Raw genomic sequence first — 27,556 nt, 5'->3', positions numbered from 1 at the left:
GAATGGCACACGGCTCTTGTTGCCATGGCATTTATGTGGCAGCTGCAGTCGCGTTTCTAGTCTACAGTGACACCAGGTTGTTGATAATAAAGAACTTGGCAATGGTAATTTTGTTGAATGTCAAAGGAAGGTGGTAGGCATGGATATGCTTTGCCACTTATCCTTACTCCTTCCCCTCCCCCTCCCCCCTTCATTCCAAGGTGTGACAATCTCTGCAATGGTGAAATAATTCTTGCAGGACAACCAGTGGCTGAACAAGTGTGACAACAAAGAGGAAAAGTGAAACACGGAAGTCTGCAGATGCTGTGATTGTCGTAAAAACACCAAAATGCTGGAGGAACTCAGCCGGTCGTTTCAGCATCCATAAAAAGCAAATATTTTGCCGACACTTCGAGCCTGAGCCCTTCTTCAAGGGAAGAGCAAAAACAAAGAGGATACCCCTGGTTCCTGAGGGTGCAGTGCCTGAAATGGGTCAGGAGATGGTTACTCCCGAGGGTACACAGACCAGGAGTTGGCTCTCTGGCCCATCATGTCTGCTCCTGCATTCAGTAAAATCATGGCTGATCTCACCATGGGCTCAGCCCCACTTTCCTGCCTTTTCCCCTCAACCCTTAATTCCCCCATGATGAAAATATCTATCTAACAGAGTATACACAGATTCTGTAAGACAGCCTCTATCTACGTCTTTCTCGAGCAGAAAATTCCACAGATTCATTGCTCTCTAAGAAATGTAGTCTATTGCCTTACCCTGAGCCATCTTACTTTCTCTGGCCTTTACAATCTAGTATTGTGGCACAAGTTAATGCAGGAACTGCATGGAACACTTAACATGGCTATCAGGCTTTAACAAGAGACTCACTCCATTAAGGTGGTCTCAGGATGCAAAGATAATTGACAGCAGTCAGGCTGGGTTTTAAATTTTACTGCAGGTAATTCATGGATTCTCTTCCCAAACTGAGGAATTTAAGGTAGTAACAAGCGTCAAACTTCCAGTGAGACACACCACCATTGGGGGCGGGGGGTGGTCACCAAGGCATAAACACTGAAGGAGTTAAACACGATAGGTTGCAGACGATGTGGTTGTAGTAAAGGCACCGAAACGCTGGAGGAACTCAGCTGGTCTTCTCAGCATCTAGCGCAGACAAAGATACATTTCATTATATCATTGTCTCCTGTAGATGCTAAAAGACCAGCTGAGTTCCTCCAGCATTTCAGTGGGTTTATTATAAACACTAAAGATCCATCTTCTCCAGCATTTCAGTGGGTTTATTATAAACACTAAAGATCCATCTTGAACATTCATTGTGACTTGACTTGTGGAAAATGTGTCAACTTACAAAATAAACAGTTCTAACATAATACACCAGAAGTCTTTTGAAGAAAATGGCAAAGCTATTGTACATTTGAGACGTGAGATGGAGAGGGGGGGGAAGAGAGGGGGGGAAAGAGAGGGGGGAAGAGAGGGGGGGAAGAGAGGGGGGGAAGAGAGGGGGGAAGAGAGGGGGGGAAGAGAGGGGGGAAGAGAGGGGGGAAGAGAGGGGGGAAGAGAGGGGGGAAGAGAGGGGGGAAGAGAGGGGGGAAGAGAGGGGGGAAGAGAGGGGGGAAGAGAGGGGGGGAAAAGAGAGGGGGGGAAGAGAGGGGGGAAGAGAGGGGGGGAAGAGAGGGGGGGAAGAGAGGGGGGAAGAGAGGGGGGGAAGAGAGGGGGGGAAGAGAGGGGGGGAAGAGAGGGGGGGAAGAGAGGGGGGGAAGAGAGGGGGGGAAGAGAGGGGGGGAAGAGAGGGGGGGAAGAGAGGGGGGGAAGAGAGGGGGGAAGAGAGGGGGGAAGAGAGGGGGGGAAGAGAGGGGGGAAGAGAGGGGGGAAGAGAGGGGGAAGAGAGGGGGGGAAGAGAGGGGGGGAAGAGAGGGGGGGAAGAGAGGGGGGGAAGAGAGGGGGGAAGAGAGGGGGAAGAGAGGGGGGAAGAGAGGGGGGGAAGAGAGGGGGGAAGAGAGGGGGGAAGAGAGGGGGGGAAGAGAGGGGGGAAGAGAGGGGGAAGAGAGGGGGGAAGAGAGGGGGGAAGAGAGGGGGGAAGAGAGGGGGGAAGAGAGGGGGAAGAGAGGGGGGAAGAGAGGGGGGAAGAGAGGGGGGAAGAGAGGGGGAAGAGAGGGGGGAGGGGGGAAGAGAGGGGGAAGAGAGGGGGAAGAGAGGGGGAAGAGAGGGGGAAGAGAGGGGGAAGAGAGGGGGAAGAGAGGGGGAAGAGAGGGGGAAGAGAGGGGGGAAGAGAGGGGGGAAGAGAGGGGGGAAGAGAGGGGGGAAGAGAGGGGGGAAGAGAGGGGGGAAGAGAGGGGGAAGAGGGGGGGAAGAGAGGGGGAAGAGAGGGGGGAAGAGAGGGGGGAAGAGAGGGGGAAGAGAGGGGGAAGAGAGGGGGGAAGAGAGGGGGGAAGAGAGGGGGAAGAGAGGGGGGAAGAGAGGGGGAAGAGAGGGGGAAGAGAGGGGGAAGAGAGGGGGAAGAGAGGGGGGAAGAGAGGGGGGAAGAGAGGGGGAAGGAGGGGGGAAGAGAGGGGGGAAGAGAGGGGGAAGAGAGGGGGGAAGAGAGGGGGAAGAGAGGGGGGAAGAGAGGGGGAAGAGAGGGGGGAAGAGAGGGGGGAAGAGAGGGGGAAGAGAGGGGGGAAGAGAGGGGGGAAGAGAGGGGGGAAGAGAGGGGGGAAGAGAGGGGGGAAGAGAGGGGGGAAGAGAGGGGGAGAGAGGGGGGAAGAGAGGGGGGAAGAGAGGGGGAAGAGAGGGGGGAAGAGGGGGGAAGAGAGGGGGAAGAGAGGGGGGAAGAGAGGGGGGAAGAGAGGGGGGAAGAGAGGGGGGAAGAGAGGGGGGAAGAGAGGGGGAAGAGAGGGGGGAAGAGAGGGGGGAAGAGAGGGGGGAAGAGAGGGGGGAAGAGAGGGGGGAAGAGAGGGGAAGAGAGGGGGAAGAGAGGGGGGAAGAGGGGGGAAGAGAGGGGGGAAGAGAGGGGGGAAGAGAGGGGGGAAGAGAGGGGGGAAGAGAGGGGGGAAGAGAGGGGGGAAGAGAGGGGGGAAGAGAGGGGGAAGAGAGGGGGGAAGAGAGGGGGGAAGAGAGGGGGGAAGAGAGGGGGGAAGAGAGGGGGGAAGAGAGGGGGAAGAGAGGGGGGAAGAGAGGGGGGAAGAGAGGGGGGAAGAGAGGGGGGAAGAGAGGGGGGAAGAGAGGGGGGAAGAGAGGGGGGAAGAGAGGGGGGAAGAGAGGGGGAAGAGAAGGGGGAAGAGAGGGGGGAAGAGAGGGGGGAAGAGAGGGGGGAAGAGAGGGGGGAAGAGAGGGGGGAAGAGAGGGGGGAAGAGAGGGGGAAGAGAGGGGGGAAGAGAGGGGGGAAGAGAGGGGGGAAGAGAGGGGGGAAGAGAGGGGGAAGAGAGGGGGAAGAGAGGGGGGAAGAGAGGGGGAAGAGAGGGGGGAAGAGAGGGGGGAAGAGAGGGGGAAGAGAGGGGGGAAGAGAGGGGGAAGAGAGGGGGAAGAGAGGGGGGAAGAGAGGGGGAAGAGAGGGGGGAAGAGAGGGGGGAAGAGAGGGGGAAGAGAGGGGGAAGAGAGGGGGGAAGAGAGGGGGGAAGAGAGGGGGGAAGAGAGGGGGAAGAGAGGGGGGAAGAGAGGGGGGAAGAGAGGGGGAAGAGAGGGGGGAAGAGAGGGGGGAAGAGAGGGGGGAAGAGAGGGGGAAGAGAGGGGGGAAGAGAGGGGGGAAGAGAGGGGGAAGAGAGGGGGGAGGGGGAAGAGAGGGGAAGAGAGGGGAAGAGAGGGGGAAGAGAGGGGGAAGAGAGGGGGGAAGAGAGGGGGGAAGAGAGGGGGGAAGAGAAGAGAGGGGGAAGAGAGGGGGGAAGAGAGGGGGGAAGAGAGGGGGGAAGAGAGGGGGAAGAGAGGGGGGAAGAGAGGGGGGAAGAGAGGGGGGAAGAGAGGGGGGAAGAGAGGGGGGAAGAGAGGGGGGAAGAGAGGGGGAAGAGAGGGGGGAAGAGAGGGGGAAGAGAGGGGGAAGAGAGGGGGGAAGAGAGGGGGGAAGAGAGGGGGGAAGAGAGGGGGAAGAGAGGGGGGAAGAGAGGGGGAAGAGAGGGGGGAAGAGAGGGGGAAGAGAGGGGGGAAGAGAGGGGGAAGAGAGGGGGGAAGAGAGGGGGAAGAGAGGGGGAAGAGAGGGGGAAGAGAGGGGGAGAGAGGGGGAAGAGGGGGGAAGAGAGGGGGGAAGAGAGGGGGGAAGAGAGGGGGGAAGAGAGGGGGGAAGAGAGGGGGGAAGAGAGGGGGGAAGAGAGGGGGGAAGAGAGGGGGAAGAGAGGGGGGAAGAGAGGGGGGAAGAGAGGGGGGAAGAGAGGGGGGAAGAGAGGGGGGAAGAGAGGGGGGAAGAGAGGGGGGAAGAGAGGGGGGAAGAGAGGGGGAAGAGAGGGGGGAAGAGAGGGGGAAGAGGGGGGAAGAGAGGGGGGAAGAGAGGGGGAAGAGAGGGGGGAAGAGAGGGGGGAAGAGAGGGGGAAGAGAGGGGGGAAGAGAGGGGGGAAGAGAGGGGGAAGAGGGGGAAGAGAGGGGGGAAGAGAGGGGGAAGAGAGGGGGGAAGAGAGGGGGGAAGAGAGGGGGGAAGAGGGGAGAGGGGGAAGAGAGGGGGAAGAGAGGGGGGAAGAGAGGGGGGAAGAGAGGGGGAAGAGAGGGGGAAGAGAGGGGGAAGAGAGGGGGGAAGAGAGGGGGGAAGAGAGGGGGAAGAGAGGGGGGAAGAGAGGGGGAAGAGAGGGGGAAGAGAGGGGGGAAGAGAGGGGGGAAGAGAGGGGGAAGAGGGGGAAGAGAGGGGGAAGAGAGGGGGGAAGAGAGGGGGGAAGAGAGGGGGGAAGAGAGGGGGGAAGAGAGGGGGAAGAGAGGGGGGAAGAGAGGGGGAAGAGAGGGGGAAGAGAGGGGGGAAGAGAGGGGGGAAAGAGAGGGGGGAAGAGAGGGGGGAAGAGAGGGGGGAAGAGAGGGGGGAAGAGAGGGGGGAAGAGAGGGGGGAAGAGAGGGGGGAAGAGAGGGGGAAGAGAGGGGGGAAGAGAGGGGGAAGAGAGGGGGGAAGAGAGGGGGGAAGAGAGGGGGGAAGAGAGGGGGGAAGAGAGGGGAAGAGAGGGGGAAGAGAGGGGGGAAGAGAGGGGGGAAGAGAGGGGGGAAGAGAGGGGGGAAGAGAGGGGGGAAGAGAGGGGGGAAGAGAGGGGGGAAGAGAGGGGGGAAGAGAGGGGGGAAGAGGGGGGAAGAGAGGGGGGAAGAGGGGGGGAAGAGAGGGGGGAAGAGAGGGGGGAGAGAGGGGGGAAGAGAGGGGGGAAGAGAGGGGGGAAGAGAGGGGGAAGAGAGGGGGGAAGAGAGGGGGAAGAGAGGGGGGAAGAGAGGGGGAAGGGAAGAGAGTGAGTAGTAAGAGAGGGGGGAAGAGAGGGGGGAAGAGAGGGGGAAGAGAGGGGGGAAGAGAGGGGGAAGAGAGGGGAAGAGAGGGGGAAGAGAGGGGGGAAGAGAGGGGGGAAGAGAGGGGGGAAGAGAGGGGGGAAGAGAGGGGGGAAGAGAGGGGGGAAGAGAGGGGGGAAGAGAGGGGGGAAGAGAGGGACAGAGAGGGGGGAGAGAGAGACAGAGAGGGGGAAAGAGAGACAGAGAGGGGGAAAGAGAGACAGAGAGGGGGGAGAGAGAGACTGAGAAGGGGAGAGAGAGACAGAGAAGGGGGGAGAGAGACAGAGAAGGGGGGAGAGAGAGGGACAGAGAGGGGGGAGAGAGAGACAGAGAAGGGGGTGAGAGACAGAGAAGGGGAGAGAGACAGAGAAGGGGGAGAGAGACAGGGAAGGGGGAGAGGGAGACAGAGAAGGGAGAGAGAGATAGAGACAGAGAGGGGAGGCAGAGAGAGAGAGATCTGAAAGAGTCAAGGGAGATAGGGTCAATTAATGTCCTGAACCAGCCTACAAATCATTGGATTGGAGCTTTAATTTCCTCTTAGCCAAGAATACTAATGATTTCCCTGACCATGAATTCAATCAACAGTCAGCACTCTCCCCTCAACAACCAATGCGTGGCACCCTCTGCACATTCCTATCTCTCCATTACCACTATCAATACCCTCTCAAATCCCACTAGTGTTTTTCAAAGTCTAATAATCAGCTTCTTTTGCTTCTTTGCACCGACTCAGAAAAAGACAAATACTCATTGGTTGCCATGGATACACGACGGGACACACAGCAGGAATTTATTCCGTAAGCACGGTCAAGAATTGATTTACTCGAGACAAGAAACGAGGCATCACGACTAATTAATGGGAGAGATATACGTTCAGTTAAATGAGCAAATCTGGCTGAAACTCTTTGTTAAAACGCTGCTTCACTGAGCAGGAAGACTTACCAAACACCTGCTTGCTGACAGTTGAACGGCTGATTTCAAGAGGGGTGTTAAATCCCCCCCACATCCTTCTTCCCTGATGGAAAGGGGGAAGAGCCCACCCAAAAGTGCACCCCCACCCGCGGTGCTCTGTCTCGTCCCGAGAAACAGCGTTCCCACCCAGCAGGGGTTGCGTGAAGGTGGATGCTGCAACACCAGCATCCCACAGTGGCACACACTCTGAGCATGCTCAGTGGAAGAGGAATCCCAAGGTATCCTCGAAGGGGAGGGGATTGCCACAATGAGCTGGGAGCCCTGCCACATCAATCTGCTGCCTGATCACTATTCCCTGCAGTGCATTCTTCGCCCTTTCCCAGCTGATGAGAGACAGATTCAGAAGGTATTATCACACTATTCTGCAAATTAACAGTGCCTCCTCCCTGCTTTTTGCGGCTGCAGTTTACTGAACGTGGGCTAGGCGAGTGGAACACGAGGTCAGGGAAACAAAGCAAATTGCCACAGATGCTCAAAGCCACAGAAACAGAACATGTCAGAAAGACTCAGCAGATCTAAGAAAGAAGCAGAACATTACAGGTTGATGAGATTTCACTGGAACTGGGTAAAAGTAAGACATAAAATAAGGAAATATGTTACAGAGAAAGTGGGATTGAACAGAGAAAAGATTTGTGAATGGACTAAAACCTATGGACACAACCTCACCTTTCCCTCTTTTTTTTGCACTTGTAAACCCTGGATTTATAAACCCTGGATTCACAGAATTGTAATGTATAGTAAGTAATTCTCCACCTTGTTCTGTGCAGCCAACAAATTTCATGACACATGCTAATGAGAATAAACCTGATTCTGATTTCAATGTGTTGTGAATAAAGGATGGCATAGACATCAACTATGGTGTCTATATGTCTGTCACACCATCGCTAATTTAATAATCAGAATTTATTGTCACGAACAAGTCATGAAATTCAGTGATTGCTGCAGCATCATAGAGCAAACTTTCATATCACAACCATCTTACGATATTACGATAAAAAATAAGAGAGCACAAAAAGTGAGGCAGTGTCTTTGGTTCACTGATTATTCAAGAATCTGATGGCAGCGGGGAAGAAGCTGTCCTTGTGCCGCTGAGTGCAAATCTTTAGGCGTCTGTTCCTTTTCCCCAATGGTAGCAGAGTGAAGAGGGTGTGGCCTGGGTGGAGGGGGTCTTTGAGGATAGAGACTGCTTTTTTATGATACCGCTTCATATAGACGTCCTTGATGGAGTGAAGTCTGGTGCCTGTGATGTCGCAGGCCGAGTTAACAACCCTCTGGAGATTATTCTTGTCCTGAGAGTTGGTGTCTCCATCCTAGGCAGTGATGAAACTGGGCAGAATGCTCTCCACGGTACACCTGTAGAAGTTTACGAGAGTCTTCAGTGACATACTGAACCTCCTCAGACACCTCACAGAGTATAGCCGCAGGCGAGCCTTCTTTATATATTAGTACATAATATACAAACTTCAAAAGAGCCTGCCATTTATCTGCAAGGCAGAACAAATAGTCTATATTTGCTAAGCCTTCAAGCTTTTCAGAGATTTACAAAATGACTCTCCTGTCCCTTATATCCATAAAAAGAAACAATGAATATATTCCGTCCATGCCTGTACCATACCGCTTCCTCCTCATTTTTACTACAAGGTATTTTGTAAGTGATGCAAATAATTAATCAATAAGCAAAAAAACAATCTGCCAGATGATTCCATCCGGTCGAGCAGCATCAGTGGGAGAAAATGTTTGTTGAATCTGAACCCTTCGTCAAGAATTCAATTCAAATTGACAAGCTGTTTGAAATTGAAAGTGCAGCCACGTCACATATTGGACTATGGTCCTTTTGATTCGCTGAAGCGTTAAATGTTTGAATTTGATCAAATATGATATTACTCCTTGGACGGTGCATATTGAATTCAGTAAAATACTGGGTGCTGTGAAAGTTCCCTGCATGTTTCAGAAGAGTGTACACAAAGTGTGCCAAGTAAAACCCTTCGATACAAAACAAGCTGAAGCAACATTTGGCAGCATTGCATTATAAGCAGGAAGGAAAATACTGATTTTTTTTTCCCAAAAAAACAAACAATAAATCTCAGCAAACAATGTTTGTCAGTGTAAAGCCAAGTTCCAACAAGGGTTCAGATAGTGTGCCACTATTCGAAAATGAAATTTGGATCCGCCTGCTAGAATCCATGCAAACCTGAAGCTATGAATTGTAACACATTTCTCTCTATTCAGGCCAAGATATTGCAGTGTGATTATGTCATTTTTGCATTAATTATTAAATAATCTTACTTTATATTTAATGATCAAATAATCTTTGCTGTCAGTTGGATGTGGATGCAATTGTTAACATTTAAGATATTTAGACAGGTACATGGATAAGAAAGTCTGGAGGAATATGTTTTGAACAGTGCAAATGGGAAAAACTTGGGTGGATAACTTGGTTGTCAAGGGCAAGTTTGCCAAGTCACCTGTTTCGATGTTGTAAGGCATTTCAAGGAAATGGGGCAAGCTGTACAGCATCTCACCAAGAGAGCCGACATGTTGCAAAGGAGGACCCTCCAACCTGCTTTGGGACAGAATCTTATCCAAAACTTTGCGTAAGAGACATCTGTAAAATGTCTGGAGGTGCATCAGCACCAGGGTAGAGGTGATATTCAGATAGATTTTGAGGAGAAACAAGAAGTTGTTCAGATGATCAAGTCCACAGATGTATCAGGGCCACCTTGCTTTTTGGCATTTGTAGGGTTTCAGAGGAAATAGTCATTGCAGACGGGAGGGTTCAAACTTAAAGGAACTGCAACTGGAATGTTGGGCAGTGCCAAAGAATATGGGTTGCAAGTCAAGTTTCTGGTTATAACCTTGTAATGAGTTAAAACAGCATTTTACACAGAGAAGCCTATATCCAAATAATAGCAGTTTAACCCAGTTTGATTCAACTAGAAAAGGAGCAGAGTGCAAGATATATCACTCTGCATTCTCTGCAGAGGTGGTAGCTGCCCAGAAGCACGAGAATGGCGTTGGGGATGATATCGAGGGACTGTGCGAACAGAGGGAGGTAACAGTATTTCTATAGAAGCACCGTGAAGAGTTTTACCACAGCAAATCTCAACACATTAATGACAGTGTCCATTCAATGACTTGCAATCCTGTCAATGCAAGGAACTGCACAGTTGTTGGGTTCTGTGGGTTGAGAGATTCTGTGGTTCGGGCAGGGATTCAGGCTAGATCTACAAGGAACAGACAGATCCAGACCCTTCCAACACCTGCTGGGCAAAAAAGGTACAAACATCAATAAATCTTTGACAATGCATCTTGCGAGCTCATCCCCATCCAGACACAGCCCACAGTTGTCTTTTAAACACTGTGTCATTTTTGCATTTTTAAAAATAAATGTGAATGTGTTTCTTTATATAGGACAGATGTTCAGTGCCTTTATTTGTAGGCTGGTTTCTTAATAGATTTTACCACCCTGCATCATCACACCTCTCCACCTCACTCAACCCACAATCTTGTATCCCATTGATATTTTTTTCTGGACCCTGAAATAAGACCGAGAGCACAGCCAGGATAATTGAACCTGCTCTATTGCCTTCAGCTCTCACCTCTCCAATACAAACAATAGATCAAACCACATGGGCAGAAGCTATTCCAGAAAACCTTTTGAGGTCAATTTCTGGATGAGTCTTTTGTTTTTGGATCTTTGACATAACTCATCAGATTCACCATGACTAAGAGGATGTAGAAGTCTGTCTCGATAAAAGGTCCTGGCCCAAAATGTTGACTCGCCATTTCTCTCCACAGATGCTGTCTGACCTGATGATTGTTTGCTCATCTACAGCTCTTGTATTTCTCAGATTTTCGCTGGAAGTCTGATCCATTCTTTACACTTCCAACCACTCACCAACAACCCCCCCCCCCCCCCCCCACCCACCCACCCCCAAGCCTAGAAGTCACCATTATTGGACTTAATGAATCTTCCATGAGCTCGGATTGCTTTACCTGCCTTAATTTCCTTTTGTGCTGTCAGTCACGGAGAATGATCACAGAGAAGCCCACCCCCCCCCCCACCCTCTGCTTTCCCCATCATCTCTCCATTCCCTGTCTCCTTTTGTACAGACATGATAAATTCTACCTAGTCTCTTATCATATCCAATTAACTCCTTTTGTTGGTCAGGACTCCTCCCCTAGCTGACACTGTCTGAATTCTGAGATTTTCTGAGATTTCCTGCTTCTGGCTCATTCTGCTTATTCCTTGAAGAAGGGCTCAGGCCCGAAACATCAGCAATATATCTTTGTCTCCTATAGATGCTGAAAAGACCAATCGAGTTCCTCCAACATTTGTGTGTTTACTACATTCTGCAGCCTATATTATTTCATGTCACAGAGAATGGGTCTTGAACCAATAGAATTTGGGTAAAAAGGTGGGAAAGATTAATGGAGATGTGCAGGGAAATTTTTATTTTTTACATGGAGAGTGGTGGGTGCCTAGATTCTTCTGCTTGGGGTAGTGTGGGAAGAAGTTACAATGGTGGCATTTAAGAGACTTTTAAATGGAGAGATGAATTCTGGAGTTTGGGTTGCCGATGGTTTGGAGTCTGATTCAGAATTTATTGTCATGAACAAGTCACAAAATTTGTTGTTTTGTGGCAGCGTCACAGAGCAAACGTCCATATAAATCACCTTACAAAAATAAATAAAAATAATGCATGAAAAGTCAAAGGGAGGCAGTGCCTTTGGTTCATTGATCATTGAGGAGTCTAATGGCAGCAGGAAGAAGCTTTCCTTGTACCGCTGAGAGCTCACCTTTAAGTAGCACGCTTGTGGGCCAGAAAGGTTGTATCTCTTAAAAATAAATCTTCTCTTGGTCAGCTGGGGATGGGCAATGTCTCTCAGAAGGTTCTGAGCTCCAAATACAGCTTCCTCTGTGAGACGCTTTAACTCCTTCAGGAGAGTGACCGTGGAAACAATTCTCCCCCACAGCGCCAGGGACCAGTGTTCAAACCTGCCCTCCAGTGCTAACTGAGTGGAGTTTGCACATTCTCCCCATGAGTGTGTGGACTTGCCCCATTTGCTCCAGAATCCTCGTATTTCCCAAAGACAGGCAGGTTGATGGAACAACTGGCTGTTGTAAATTGCCCCTGGAGTGTGGGTGAATGATAGAATCATGGGGGAGGTTGGGGAGAACCTGGGGAACGCATCACTGATGGTTGGTGAGGACTCAGTTGACGGAAGGGCCTATTTCATGCTGTAACTCTATGAATTTACAATTGTAACATTATTCTCTGCAAATATTTCCTGTTTCGGTCTATTTGTATAATATTTTCGATCCTTGCCATCCTGTGGGAGGAGGGAGGGAGCTAATGGTCACCAGATAACAGTTTCACAGACAGACTTCCTCATCAACAGGACACTGGGACTTTCCAATTAATCAGAGATTGTGAAGTTGGTGAAGGCAAGTGGTGAGATGCTGATGGTTTGAGGTGGAGTGGAAAAATCAGCCCGTGGGATTGGACCTGGGCTGTAACCCAGAATACAGAGAAAGATTGGGTAGACTGGGTCTTTATTCTTTGGAGCATAGAAGGTTGAGAGGGGGATTTGATAGAGGTATATAGAATTATGAGGGGAATAGATAGAGTAGATGTGAATAGGCTCTTCCCCTGAGGGTAGGGGAGATTGGAACAAGGGGTCATAAGTTAAGGGTTATGGGGAAAAATTTTAGAAGTTGTATAAGCGGAAGCTTCTTCACTCAGAGAGTGGTGGCTGAGTGGAATGATCTTCCAGAAGAGATGGTTGTGGCAGGGTCAATTCTGTCATTTATGAGGAGATTGGATGAGTGCATGGATATGAGGGGGTTGGAGGGTTATGGGCAGGGAGCAGGTATGTGGAACGAGTGGAGTTTCACTTAAATCAGTGTGGACTAGAAGAGCCAATATGACCTGTTTCTGTTCTGTAATTAATAGATGAACATGAGGCCAATCTGGGAGATCCAGAGTGGGAAAGCAAAGGAGAATAAAAAAATCTTATAGATGAGGATGTGGAAGCCGTAGAAAGTGTACAGAAGAGATTTAGGATAATTAGGGAGCATGCCTTATGAAAGCAGGTTGAGTGCATTTGGCCTTTTCTCCTTGGAATGATGGAGGAGGAGAGGTGACCTGATAGAGGTGTATAAGATGATTAGAAGCATTGATCATGTGGATAGCCAGAGGCTCTTTCCCAGGGCTGAAATGGTTGCCACAACAGGATAGGGGTTTAAGGTGCTGGGGAGTAAGGACAGAGGAGATGTCGGGGGTAAGTTTCTTTTGCCAGAGAGTGGAGGGTGCGTGGAATGGGCTGCTGGCAGGGTGGTGGAGGCAGATAAGACTTTTGAATAGGTACATGGAGCTTAGAAAAATAGAGGGCTATGGGTAAGCCTAGTAATTGCTAAGGTTCAGCACAACTTTATGGACCAAAGGGCCTGTATTGAGCTGCAGGTTTTCTGTTTCTAACCAATCTACAAGGCGGCTGGATGAAAGTTAGGGGTTCCTCTTACGATGTCACTGTTAGCAGGTTTTCAGTCATGGTTCAGTGAGTAAATACAGAGGAGGCCAGGACACAAACGTCCATGGAAAGCAGTAGGCTCAGTAAAAGGAGCTGCCGGAACAGTAACGCTGCCGCTGGGGCGGACCTGCGGAGAGTGGGATCCCAGTGCCGCTCCACCGGGTGCGACCGCCTCGTCTAATTACTGTTGAAGGTTTATTTGAACATCCTGCGAGCATGGAGTCTGGGCCGAGGAGGGAGGCACCTACATTCGGCAGCAAGCCTTGAGGGGTTGCAGACTCCAGGGAATTAGAGGAAGAACGCAGGGGCACCAGCCAACGCAGATCCCCTCCCCTCCCCCGATGGAGGAGGAGAAGCCTCGGCAGCGGACCCAGTGAGGGACCCTGCGGCTGAAGAACACACAGGCGGCGGGACTTTCGTGGCTTGAGAAGAGGAACGCACGTCGGCTGCGGGCACCTTGCGGTGAAGGGACTCGCACCAGGCTTTGGCGTGCTGGAGACTGGCTGAAGTGGTACCGGGATGTGAGAGGGTGCGGAAAGCTTTCTGACTGTGTCGGAGGTCTGGAGCTGGAGCTCGGCTTTGGACTGAAGTGGCCGAGATTGCGGAGGTGAATCTCTGGACACTCTGACTCCTGGGGCGGGGGCGGGCGAGGGGGGGGAGCGGAGGGCGGGGTCCTTTCTTTTTCTTCCCTTCCTCTGACTGCAAGGGGCGCCAGGCAATTTCTGCTGATAGAGAATCATTAAAAGCCATTTCACGTCAGGCGACAAGAGCGGATTAAACATTTTAAACTTTCAGCCCTAAACAAAACTCCTCCAGCGTCACCTTCGTATCGAGAGGCGCCTCCGGAGCTGATAGAAGCGGGGCTGATAGAAGCGGGGCTGATAGAAGCGGGGCTGATAGAAGCGGGGCTGATAGAAGCGGGGCTGATAGAAGCGGGGCTGATAGAAGCGGGGCTGATAGAAGCGGGGCTGATAGAAGCGGGGCTGATAGAAGCGGGGCTGATAGAAGCGGGGCTGATAGAAGCGGGGCTGATAGAAGCGGGGCTGATAGAAGCGGGGCTGATAGAAGCGGGGCTGCAGCGCTCCCCATCATAAACACGCACCAGAGCCATGGCCGTCTACCCTACCCACAATCCCCCACGCAGCTGGAACCTCCCTGATGATCCCAGAACAGTTCCAGCTGCGAGGGAGATTATGGGTAGGGAAGACGGCCATGGCTCTGGTGCGTTTTGAGCTGCAGAGAGCGGCCCGGTGAGGCTGTCACAGCCCGTCCCGACCACCCCCTGCCTTGGAGGGGTAATGCAGGGAGAGGGGTGAGTGGGGAGATGGGTTGCAGGCTGACAAGGGTCATCAGCCCGCCCCAAACCAGCCACTTGCTGGATAATCCGACGATTATCCTTCCCCCAGAAGGGCTGGAATCGGAGCCTCGGAGCATTCAGAAAGGGACGTCTTCAGCCAGAAGGGCGAAGAACCTCCGCCTTCACAGATGGGTGTTTTCCCTGCTTGAAAGTGCCTTACGGTCAATTATTAAGGTCAATTTCCTGAGCTGTTACATGTGTTTTATTACATGAGAATAAAAGGATTAAAACAAGAACGTCTCCGGATGCTGTGAAAACAGAGAAATGCTGGAGAAGCTCAGCAGGTCTAGCGGGGTCTAGAGGAGGTAACGATATATGACCGACGTTTCCGGCTGGAACTTTTCTTCAAGGTATGAGAAAAAAAAGCAGGCAAGTGCCTGAATAAAAGAAAGGGCAGGGGGAGGAGTACAGACCACCAGACAAAAGGCAGTAATCGAACATGGAGAAGAGCCCAGGAGAGGGGAAAGGTGAGAATTGATAGGGGGAGATTTGCTCTGTGAATGCAGTTGTTAATGGTGTATCTAAAAGGTGTGACAATTGACCTTTAAAACACACACACACACACACACACTACACACTATACACACTGAGACAGGCAAATGAAGATATAAAGATGAATGTTGTGTTTCTCTCAAAATCTGTGGAAAGCAGATTTTACATCCAATGCAGAAAAGAAATGGAGCCAAGAGTGCACACGCACATTGCCGACTCAAACAAAAAGAAACACAAAGGCTTAATCCAAGATCTGAACAGGGACAAAGAGAGACCAGCATGAACACCCAGTCCTGGAATAATGAGAGAAATAAAAGAGCAACTCAATCCAGTCATCCGAGAGAGCTGGTGTGAGCAAGCGTCAGGTGGGAAGCTGCAACATAACACAAGAGCAGATTGTTATAATCCAGCAGAGAGAGGGGGAGAGCTGCCAGAAAGAGCAGTCCAGAGAAAAAGTGGGAGGAGAGCGAGAGATAGCAGGAAGAGAGATGCGTCCATACTATGGAGAAAGTGGGAGGAGAGCGAGAGATAGCAGGAAGAGAGATGCGTCCATACTATGGAGAAAGTGGGAGAAGAGAGCGAGAGATAGCAGGAAGAGAGATGCATCCATACTATGGAGAAAGTGGGAGGAGAGATAGCAGGAAGAGAGATGCGTCCATACTATGGAGAAAGTGGGAGAAGAGAGCGAGAGATAGCAGGAAGAGAGATGCCTCCATACAATGGAGAAAGTGGGAGGAGAGATAGCAGGAAGAGAGATGCGTCCATACTATGGAGAAAGTGGGAGGAGAGCGAGAGATAGCAGGAAGAGAGATGCGTCCATACTATGGAGAAAGTGGGAGGAGAGCGAGAGATAGCAGGAAGAGAGATGCGTCCATACTATGGAGAAAGTGGGAGAAGAGAGCGAGAGATAGCAGGAAGAGAGATGCGTCCATACTATGGAGAAAGTGGGAGGAGAGCGAGAGATAGCAGGAAGAGAGATGCGTCCATACTATGGAGGAAGTGGGAGAAGAGAGCGAGAGATAGCAGGAAGAGAGATGCATCCATACTATGGAGGAAGAGAAACACATACACAGCAGAAGAATGAGAAAGAAAAAACACACACACACATTCCCACCTACACACACCAGAAGAACCTAAACATATGCACAAGGAGGAAGGAGTGAGCAAAAGAAACACAGACCCACAAGGGAGAGACAGAGTGGTGTGTGCACACAAACAAATAGACACAGGCAAACACAAACATGTGAAAGCGGGGATCGTATAAAAGAGGAAAGAGAGAATAGAGACAGAGATGCAGACAGATACCTCACACACATGGAGAGAGAGGTTTAGTATGGAAAGCAGAAGTACAGGCAAAGCCAGTAGGAGAGATTCAAAGGAGGATGCATTAATGAACAGCCATTGAGGACATTTTCCAGGCCAAGTATTAAGTTAAAATTGAAAATGCAGTTTGCGCTCACAATACACACACAAATGGAGTGTGACAGAGATGTGTGGACCACTCTGTCCACTAACCACACAGACAGTAGGATAATTGGCATACAGACAGACATTCCTGCTGTTAAATTTAAAGGTGGACATTCACCAGTGAGAAATGAGTGCTTAGGAAACTGCAGTACAAGAGAAAAACAAGCTGGATGCAGGAATCAAAATTTCTGGAGAAACTCGTAAGGTCACATGGCATCCAGAGAAAGTGAAAGGCAGCTATGGGCCCAAACGCTTCTTCAAGCAGATGCCCGAATAAAAAGGTGGGTTGGGGAGGGAGAAGGGGGAGAAGAAGGAGAGGAACACAGGCTAATAGTTAAGAGGCAAGAGATGGATATAGATGAGAGGAGAAGAAATGGGGGAAGAGGGCTAAGAAGGATAGTAGAAGAAGGAAGGGAAGGGTGTGGGGAGAAAGAGGAAGGGAGATGGGGATGAGAAAAAGAGAAAGGCCAGGGGGAGGGGGGGGGTTCATGGAAATTGGAGGTCAATAGTGAATGCTGTCTGGTTGGAGACAGCCCAGGTGTTATTACTCCAATGTGAGGGTGGTCTCAACTTGACTGCACACGAGGCTGTGGTCAGACATATCAGTGTGGCAATGGGATGTGGAATTGAAATGCTTGGCCACTGGGAGGCCCAAGCTATTGAAAAAGAGCAGGACTGCCAGAAAGCACAGATCACATCACTTGAGCACCACAAACTCTAGGCACCACATTGCTCCTTTCATTCTACATACTACAGCCTGATTTAAAAACACCTTTACATTGGATGAGAAAAATGGCTTCACCTCAGCCTAATCCAACGGTGACTAGAGAGACAACAGTGTGTTCACCAATGGGCTTTAAGAGCACCATCAAATAAGTGGAGCAGGGGATGTTTAAGGAGGGATCTGTATTGTGCAAGGTTTGTGAAAAGGAGCACTCAAGGAGGACACTGACTCAAGAGATGCACCACCAAGTTTGTCACAAAAGGAAATTAATTGCCTTGGTATCTGTGGTTGTCAATTCAGAAATAGGTTCACAGACATAACAGGACATCCCAACTCCTGTACTCAATGCCCATTTGATGAAGGCAAGCTTTCTTCACCACCTTGTCCAGCTACCCATGTTGCCACTTTCAGAGAACTATGTACTTGTATCCCAAGGTCTGTCTGTTCTCCAACCTTCCCCATGGCCCAGTCATTTATTATACATGTTCTGGCCTGGTTTAACTTCCCAAAATGCATCTCTTTGCACATATCTATTTTAAATTCCATTCCCTTCACCCACTTTCTCAGTTATCTAGATCATACTGTAACGTCAGATAATCGCCATTGTCCGCTGTGCCATCAATGTTGGTGACATCAAAATTTACTAACTGCACTAAACACAAATTCATCCAAATTGTTCGTGCAGATGATAGAGAACAATCGACCCAACACCGATACTGTAGCACACCAATGTTCACAGTATCCAATTTGAAAACAACTGTCCACTGCTGCCCTCTGACTCCTTCCACCAAGCTAATTTCATATCCAATTGGCTCATTCACTTTGGATCCCATTTGATCTAGCCCTGCAGAGAAATCAAACATGCAGGGCCTTGCCAAAAGTCTCACAAGTATCAGGTCTTGCTTCTCCCCCGCCCCCCTCCCCACCCCAGATTCTACCTCATCTACACATGCTGATTAATTTACAGAAACCAACTACCCTATCAACCTGACTAGACCATGGAAGCTCCACATATTTTTTTCATACCTTGATGAAAGGGGTCAAACCCAAATCATTGGTTACATCCTTCCTAAATAAAGTGCCCCGTTTGACTAGCTGAGTTAGTTTCTCAGGCATCAACATCTCTGAGATTCTGTCCTGGAACCTCCATGTCAATGCAATCACGAAGGTGGCTCGCCAGTGGCTCTACTTGGTGAGGTGTTTGAGGAGATTCGATCTACCGCCATACATAGAACACTACATCATGTACAAGCCCTTCAGTCTTTGATATTGTGTGGACCCATACATTCCTAAAAAAAAAGGTATTACATCCCATAACCCTCTATTTTTCTAACATCCATGTGCCTGTCTGTCTCTTAAATGCCCCTAATGGTTTTGCCACCATCCCTGGCAAGGAATTGCAGGTGCCCACATCTCTCTGTGTAAAACACTTTACCCTTGACATCTCCCCTAAACTTCCCTCCCTTTTCTTTGTCCGCTGGTGTTTGCTATTCCTGCCCTGGAAAAAACCCATTGGATGTCCACCCTCTCTATGCCTCTTATAATCTCGTAGACCTCTACTAAGTCTCCTCTCATCCTTCTATGCTCCAAAGAGAAAAGTCCCAGCTCCACTAACCTTGCCTCATAAGATATTTTCAAATCCAGGCAACACCCTTGTAAATCTCCTCTCCATAGCTTCCACATCCTTCCTATAATGAGGTGACCAGAACTGAACACAATACTTTAAATGTGATTTCACCAGATATTTTTAGAGTTGCAACATAACCTCTCGACTCTTGAACTTAGTTCCCCTATTAATGAAGCCCAACATCCCATCAGCCTTAACTATCCTGTCAACCTGTGCGGTGACCTTGGATTTGAACCCCAAGGACCCTCTGTTCATCCACACTTCGAAGTAACCAACCATTTACCCTGTACTCAACCTTCTGGTTTGACCTTCCAAAATGAATCACCTCACACTTATTGCACTCCATCTGCCACTTTTCTGCCAAACTCTACATCCTGTCCATATTCTTTTGCAACCTACAACAAAGTTCAACACTATCCACATCTCCTGCAACCTTCATATTCCAGAATAATCAATGAACCAAATACTGCCTTAATTTGAGTTTTCATGCATTGTTTTTTTATTTATTGTTGTAATGTGGTTTATATGAATGTTTGCAATGTCATGAATTTTGTGACTTGTTTATGAGAATAAAATCTGATCCATTGTGCTTTTACTTCAACCACGGTGCCTACAGACTTTCATGTTTTGTTTTAAAACTCCACACAGCACCAAAGGTCACAATTGAATATGGGTCCCTAGAACTATGAGGGGGCAGAGGGAGGAATGATGATGAGGAAGGATGATGTCGATGAGGTGGGATTACAAGGAAGGAATCTGTGTTGCCTTAACATTGACGGTCCCTCACTTGCTAAGCCTTAAGAAAATTACTCATTTCTGCTCCTCCTAGTTTTCCAGTTATACAAGCAAGCTTTAGCTGATGAACTGTTGCGATTTCTATTGAGCCTTTAGATAAAAACACCAAAATGCTGGAAAAACTCAGTTGGTCATGCATCTGCCCACTCACCCAACCTGTCCAAGCCACCCTGCATTCTCATTACATCCTCTTCATATCTCACACCCCCTCTCAGCTTTGTGTCATCTGCAAATTTGCTAATGTTATTAAATGATCTAAATCATTAATGCTTATTGTAAATAGCTGAGGTCCCAGCACCGAGCCTTGCTGTAACCCTCTAGTCACTGCCTCCCATTCAGAAAGGGTCCTATTAATCCCTACTCTTTGTTTCCTGTCTGCCAACCAATTTTCTACCCATGTCAGTACCCTACCCCCAATACCATGTGCTCTAATTTAGATGATCTGCCATGGGTGTCCTCATCCTGGGTGCAGATGCAACACAGATGGAGGAATTGAGAGAATGGAATGGAATCTTTACAGGGGACAGGATGGGAAGAGGTGGACTCGAGTTAGCTGTGGGAGTTGGTGAGTTTATAGAAGATGTCCGTCAGGAGTTTGTCTCCCGAGATGGAGACAGAGAGATTGAGGGAAGGGGGAGTGCTGCTAGAGATGGACCAAGTGAAATTGAGGTTGAGGTGGAAGTTGGCAGCAAAGTGGATGAAGTCAATGAGCTCATCATGGGTACATGAAGCAGCACCAAAGTAGTCACTGATGTAGCGGAAATGTGGAAAAAAGGAACATGAGAGAGAGAGAGATAAAGAAGTAAATACATGGAGATGGTTTTGTGATGGGGCTGGGTGAAAACACAAGGGCAAATGCCAAAACGATGATGTGAGGACAACAGGGACAGTGGAGACCTGAGCAGCGAAGAAGGAAAATGTTGACCAAATGTGGTTTTTCCCTTTGGAACAATGAAAGGTGACTGAATGTCCTTCCCTTAACCTCCCCCCACCCCCAGACCAGAATCCTTCCCTTAATACCCTACTGGTCCCGCATTCTTCCCTTAATCTGCCCCCACTCCCAGACCTGAGTCCTTCCTTAACACTCTAATGGTCCCACATACTTTCCTTAACCTCGCGCCCTGGGCCTGAGTCCTTCCCTTAACCCTCCATCTCTTAAGATACTCTTTAAAACCAATCCAAGCCTCCCGTAATATTTCCATGCCTGGCCCTGAGTGTAATCTTCCTTTCTGTACCCATTTGATGCAACTTGGCATTTTGTATACATGTGAAAAGTGCTACAGAAATCCTATTCTATCAGGGGTATCAAAGAGATTGATGAGGGCGTCTATTTTCCTGTCACGTAATTAACAAAGGATGCATTATCAACTGATAACAGAAACAGGAAGCAGAACAAAGACTATCAGTGTGAGCATAACATCTACAGCAGCTGGGTATCCTCTCTCTCCTGATGCGAATGCTGGTGGTATCTGACCAACAGCAGCCCTCCCAGTCCCTGATGAACTACAGATGCAAGTGACGCACCAAATCCCTGGAGATTCAGGATGGTGCTTAACATTCTTTTCTCTACCCCATCATTATCAACCAGACCACCCGTTCTGGAGCGGCCGACAGCTCAGGGCTGGATGATAAGGCAGACGCCAGTATTAGATGACTGGAAACTCCATTGTTTCCAGATCGCATATAAAACAAGATCTGTTTTTTTTTAACTCCTCCAAAAGTCATTCATGCCTGAGTCGTGAACCTTCTGAATTTTCTGCCCCAGAGGGCTGGGGCTGCAGAGTCCATCAACTGAGATCAATTGACCCTCAAGCAGTGAAGGAATGAAAGGACAAGGGGTTATTGCAGATCAGGAATGATCACTTACACAGCAGAGCAATCGGGGTCTCGTGTGAATGACCACCTCCTTGTGGTGTCCTATCATGTATTGTTTTATCAGAAATAACCTATTTTTGTGATTTCCTGCCATATTTTGTCTACTTCAAGCATATAAAACCATGAAATGCCATATGTTGTTGAAAATTCATTTCTGCATTCATGCTTGGACTTCTTCCCTGCTAAATGTGGTTCAGTCAGTGATGAAAGGTGGTTTAATCTGGACATTATGACCATAGAAAAGCAGTATCAGGGAAACTGGAATCCATTAATGCTGGCTGACTATTGTTGGACACTGACACAAGAGGCATCAGATGCTGAGTACAAACAAAAATAAGCAGCAAAATATCTTTAGGTCAGTTGAACTAACGCAATGAGTCAGCATCATTATGCGATTAAACATGCTAAATTCAATAAAAGGTAATTAAATGTTTCTCCAAATTTCTACGTAATACAGCAAATTTGACATTATTTTTTTTAAGTTCACCTTGAAGTTCTTTTTAATAATCCCCAATTTTGTTTTCAGGAAGAAAACCTTTTGGAAAAAAAAATGTGCCGTATTATTGGAGAGTATTATTTGCTCATTGGATAGCTCTTTCACACAAAGAACCAGCACTATTACAATGGGCTGAATAGCCTCTGCCAGATTTTTTTTCTATCATTATAAACCAACATTCAGCCCTAGGTTTCCACCATCCCCCCCCCGCCCCCCCCAACTGATTCCCATTGAGTGATTAAAGCAGGAAAGTCATCTTTGTTTTCTTTTTAAAAACACTCTTTTATCAGCTATGAAACCATAAATAAGTCCATGTGCCATCTGTACCAGTAGCTTGATATGAGACTACTGGCCTCAAACTGTGGTATCAGCTGATTGATGAAATAGCCCAGAGCCAGAGCCCAAGGAAACAAGCAACTGCAGAAGGGAACTGAGCAATTCCCTAGAGACCTACAATTTCAGGACAATAGAATCAACCAGCCTGTCACTGCACAGAATTAACTTGTTCTTCATCAAGTCCATCTAATACCTCCCACTGTCTTGGGAAAGATGCCAACATGTCAAAGGGCCTATTGCCAACACAGTCACACCCTCTTCCCCTTCCCCCACCCAATCCCGTCCATTGGGCAGAATATACACGATCTTGAAAACACGGACCTTCAGGTTCAAGGACAGTTTCTTTCTTGCTGTTATCAGACACTCAGTGGTCAAGAAAAAGTTGATGCCCCTGCAATGTTGTAACTGTACTTTCCTCCATACCCTGAACTACGTTTTTGTAACACTATTTATTATTTCACTGCCAGCTGAATCAGTCGATGCAGGCTCAATTTTGACATTCAAGAAAAATTTGGAAAGGTACATGGATGGGATATGGTTTGGGTGCAGGTCAGTGGGACTAAGCAGAAAAATAGCTTGGCACAGACTAGAAGGGCCTCTCTGCTATAGTGTCCTGTGATTCTATGAGCTGATGTGCCTGGATAGCAAGCATAAGAAAGCTGTTCACTGCATCTCAGTATATGTGGTACTGAGCAGTTCAACCCATTTCCATCCCTCCCCTCTACTTTCCACTACATTCATGAAATATTATTTCCATACCACATAGGAGGAAGCTTTCTGTCGAGCCTTCACCCGCTCTCTGACCAAACTCATCAATCCTACTCCATCAACTACATCTCTGTAACCTATTCACTCACGTGCCAATCAACTCCACCCTGACCCTCCTAATACTCTACTGATTCCCTCCAGAAGCAAAAGTTTGCTGACTTTACCACAATACTCAAGCATCACCTTTCTCCAATAGTGTCCACAACATTGCTGCAATTATTTTATGTCCACCCCACAGAATACTTTGGATGGTCATGGGTCGGTTTGTCTGTGCTTTCCATGACTTCATCTTCTCTTCTTTGGCTTGGCTTCGCGGATGAAGATTTATGGAGGGGTATATGTCCATGTCAGCTGCAGGGTCGTTTGTGGCTGACAAGTCCAATGCGGGACAGGCAGACACAGTTGCAGCGGTTGCAGGGGAAAATTTGTTGGTTGGGGTTGGGTGTTGGGTTTTTCCTCCTTTGCCTTTTGTCAGTGAGGTGGGCTCTGTGGTCTTCTTCAAAGGAGGTTGCTGCCTGCCAAACTGTGAGGCGCCAAGATGCACGGTTTGAGGCGATATCAGCCCACTAGCGGTGGTCAATGTGGCAGGCACCAAGAGATTTCTTTAGGCAGTCCTTGTACCTCTTCTTTGGTGCACCCCTGATACGATGGCCTGTGGAGAGCTCGCCATATAACACGATATTGGGAAGGCGATGGTCGTCCATTCTGGAGACGTGACCCACCCAGCGCAGTTGGATCTTCAACAGCGTAGATTCGATGCTGTCGGCCTCTGCCATCTCGAGTACTTCGATGTTAGGGATGAAGTCGCTCCAATGAATGTTGAGGATGGAGCGGAGACAACGCTGGTGGAAGCGTTCTAGGAGCCGTAGGTGATGCCAGTAGAGGACCCATGATTCGAAGCCGAACAGGAGTGTGGGTATAACAACGGCTCTGTATTCGCTAATCTTTGTGAGGTTTTTCAGTTGGTTGTTTTTCCAGACTCTTTTGTGTAGTCTTCCAAAGGCACTATTTGCCTTGGCGAGTCTGTTGTCTATCTCGTTGTCGATCCTTGCATCTGATGAAATGGTGCAGCCGAGATAGGTAAACTGGTTGACCGTTTTGAGTTTTGTGTGCCCGATGGAGATGTGGAGGTGCTGGTAGTCATGGTGGGGAGCTGGCTGATGGAGGACCTCAGTTTTCTTCAGGCTGACTTCCAGGCCAAACATTTTGGCAGTTTCCGCAAAACAGGACGTCAAGCGCTGAAGAGCTGGCTCTGAATGGGCAACTAAAACGGCATCGTCTGCAAAGAGTAGTTCACGGACAAGTTGCTCTTGTGTCTTGGTGTGAGCTTGCATGCGCCTCAGATTGAAGAGACTGCCATCCGTGCGGTACCGGATGTAAACAGCGTCTTCATTATTGAGGTCTTTCATGGCTTGGTTCAGCATCATGCTGAAGAAGATTGAAAAGAGGGTTGGTGCGAGAATGCAGCCTTGCTTCACGTCATTGTTAATGGAGAAGGGTTCAGAGGGCTCATTGCTGTATCAGACCCGACTTTGTTGGTTTTCGTGCAGTTGGATAACCATGTTGCGGAACTTTGGGGGGCATCCGAGGCGCTCTAGTATTTGCCAAAGTCCTTTCCTGCTCACGGTGTCGAAGGCTTTGGTGAGGTCAACAAAGGTGATGTAGAGTCCTTTGTTTCGTTCTCTGCACTTTTCTTGGAGCTGTCTGAGGGCAAAGACCATGTCAGTAGTTCCTCTGTTTGCGCGAAAGCCGCACTGTGATTCTGGGAGAACATTCTCGGCGACACTAGGTATTATTCTATTTAGGAGAATCCTAGTGAAGATTTTGCCAATCACCAATCAGTTTAATGTCGCCATGGCACTCTCTGGTGGTCATGGGCCACAACTGCAGACACATCCCAAGAGGCAGAGAGCACACTCGATCATTTGACAGCTTGTATTCATTGGAATTTAGTAGAACGGGGAATCTCATAGAAACGTTTCAAAGGTTGACAGTCATGGACATAGTAGATGTAGAAAGGTGTGAGGGTCTAGGACAAGAGGGCACAACTTCAGGATTAAAATGTGTTCACTTAGAACCGAGATGTGGAGGAATTTCTTCAGCCAGAGGGTGGTGAATCTATGGAATTTGCTGCCAAAGGCGGATGTGGGGGCCAAGTCATTGGGTGTATTTAAGGCAGAGATTGATAAGTTCTTGAATAACCAGGGGTATCGGGGTTATGGGGAGAAGGCTGGGCAGTGGGGCAATTGATCAGCTCATGATTAAATGGCAGGGCAGACTCAAAGGGCTGAATAGCCTCTTTCTGCTCCTATGTCTTATGATCAAGGCGGAAGGACAAAGGGAGGGAGGAGTGATGGAGAGACTGAGAAAAGGAAAATGTGGTGGAGAGGAGAGATAAAAGGAACAAGGAAGAGATTACACATTGAAAACAAGAAGCAACAACATAAATGTTTAATTATTCCAGTAAATCATGAATGATCCAATAAGACAGGTTTCCTAACCAGGGGTGCTCGCATTCCAGGGAAGGTGCGAGATAACATTTCAGTTTTTTAAAAATAAATCCATACTCCTTCAATTTGGATAATATGTCAGATGATGAAGAGCTGAAGGAAGATCTTATTGAACTGCGCACAAATGGTGTTCTTGAAATACAGTTTGAAAGCAAAACTTTGGAACAATATTGGTGTTCGGCAATGGACATGTTTCCAAGACTTTGTGAAAAAGCACTAACTGTGCTCATCCCATTTGCGACTACATACTTATGTGAGTCTGGATTTAGGGCCCTTTTGTCAATCAAGACAAAATCTAGAAATCACTTGGGTGCCCAGGCAGACGTGCGGACTGCTATCAGCTACAAAGTGCCACGTTTTGAAAAACTTAAGCAATAAACAGGAACAAAAAAGTCATTAAATTTAAATTGGCTTATGAACATTTGAACATTAGTTCTTTAATTTTTTTTAAAGAAATTTCATGCATGGATGAAAATTTAATTTTTTTGTAGGGTTTATGCAACTTTTAATTTGTTGTAATATTTTTTCTTTTCCATATATTTCATTTTTGTTTATATATTATTAAAAATTGATTATACAAATTTGTTTTGGTCACCTTCACCTTTATTCTTAAATAAATTATTACTTTAAGGGGTGCGAGAACATATTAAAAATTTTTAGGGGTGCGGGGCATGAAAAAAGGTTGGGTGCCACTGCAATAGGATAAAGTCTGGATAAAAAGTCTCAACCTGGAGGGATGACTAACCACTTTGATCCACGGATGTTGCCTGATCTGCTGAGTTCCTCCAGCCGATCGTTGCTTGGTCAAGATTCCAGCCTCTGCAGTCTTTATGTTTCTCGATGGTTCTGTTAGAGACAGAGGTCACCCCAATCTTTGACCCTTGCCCTTTGAATGTGTGATCTGAGCTATGGCGATGCACATTCCATAAACACACGAAACACAAAGTGAAGCATCTCAGGAGGAGGTAAATTGAAATATCCTTTCCACTTCTGAGGTTACATCACAATCCAACTCTGACAAGACATCTAGAAGGCTTTCCCTCTACACAGGGACAGAGCAAGTGTCAACTACAGGCAGTCCTCGAGTTATGAATGAGATCCATTTCTAAGTCAGTCGTTAAGTTAAGTCAGAACATATTTAGTGTCAATTAGTCAAATTTTGTGAAGTGGACATCAAGGGAAGTTTGTATGGAGCTTTTCTTGAATCAGATTTACACTTTGGAGACATGGTTACCATGATCTGACTTAAAATGGTGGATGGCGTTCTCCTTCGCCAAGCCGATGAACCGTTGAAGCCGCCCTTGGTCCATTCATAAGTATGAGTTGTCCATATGTTGGACATTCATAACCCAGGAACTGCCTGTACAAAAGCAAGTTCCTTGGAGTCCACTTAACTAGTGACCTATCGTGGACACACAACATCTCACTTCTCAGGAAAGCACAACAACGATGGCAATTCCTGAGAAGATTGAAGCAGGCAAGGCTACCGGCCACCATTATGTCAACCTTCTACAGGAGCTCTACTGAAAGTGTCCTGGCTGCCTGCGTCACAGTGTCGTATGGTTGCTGTAGAGAATTGGATCAGAGGTCAATCCACAGGACCATAAGAATGGCAGAGATGATCATTGGAGTCTCTCTCTCTCCTCCCCCCACCCCACTCTCCCCCATCAATGTAATCTATCAGGACCTTTATCTGAAGAGGATGTGCAAAACCATTGAGGACCCCTGCACAACCACCCCACACACAGCATCTTTCCGCTGCTCCCTTTGGGAAAGAGATACAGGAGTATCAGAGCCAGCTCCTCCAGGGCTGAGGAACAGTTTCTTCCTACAGGCAGTGAAAGTGCTGAATGACCATAAACGAACTGCTCACACTAACTATCCAAGACTCTAATATTTAATAAACAATATTTATTTATTTGCTTTTATATACATGTATAATTTGCCCTGCATATATATTGTTTATCTGTTTGTGTGTTATTTCTGGTTGTGGGTCTGCATGTTTTTGCACCGAGGACTGGAGAATACTGTTTTGTCAGGTTATACGTGACCAATCAGATGATAATAAAGTTGAACATGAACTGGGTTTAAGGAGTGGGCCAATCACAAAATGCACTGCGGCTACATAGCAAGTATTCTTTGACTATGGAATTAAACAAGAAAATCTACAGATGTTGGGGTGTGATAGTACAGATTCTATCACCA

General features: G+C 48.1%; 1 protein-coding gene and 1 long non-coding RNA gene across 9 annotated transcripts in view; both read right to left on the bottom strand.

Moving 5' to 3' along the window:
• Positions 1-27,556, bottom strand: part of plekha6 (pleckstrin homology domain containing, family A member 6) — a 293,601-nt gene that overhangs the window by 245,603 nt on the left and 20,442 nt on the right. The window lies entirely within an intron of this gene.
• Positions 7,399-18,648, bottom strand: LOC138765168 (uncharacterized). The gene is made up of 2 exons (XR_011358512.1): positions 18,560-18,648; positions 7,399-7,723 (listed from the first exon to the last, which is right to left on the bottom strand). It is a non-coding gene; the product is annotated as an uncharacterized lncRNA (long non-coding RNA).

The sequence above is a fragment of the Narcine bancroftii genome, chromosome 5 (assembly GCF_036971445.1).
Source record: "Narcine bancroftii isolate sNarBan1 chromosome 5, sNarBan1.hap1, whole genome shotgun sequence".
Classification (NCBI taxonomy): domain Eukaryota; kingdom Metazoa; phylum Chordata; class Chondrichthyes; order Torpediniformes; family Narcinidae; genus Narcine; species Narcine bancroftii.
The sequence above is the reverse complement of the archived record's forward strand: the minus strand, read 5'-3'. Positions and strand labels throughout refer to the sequence as shown.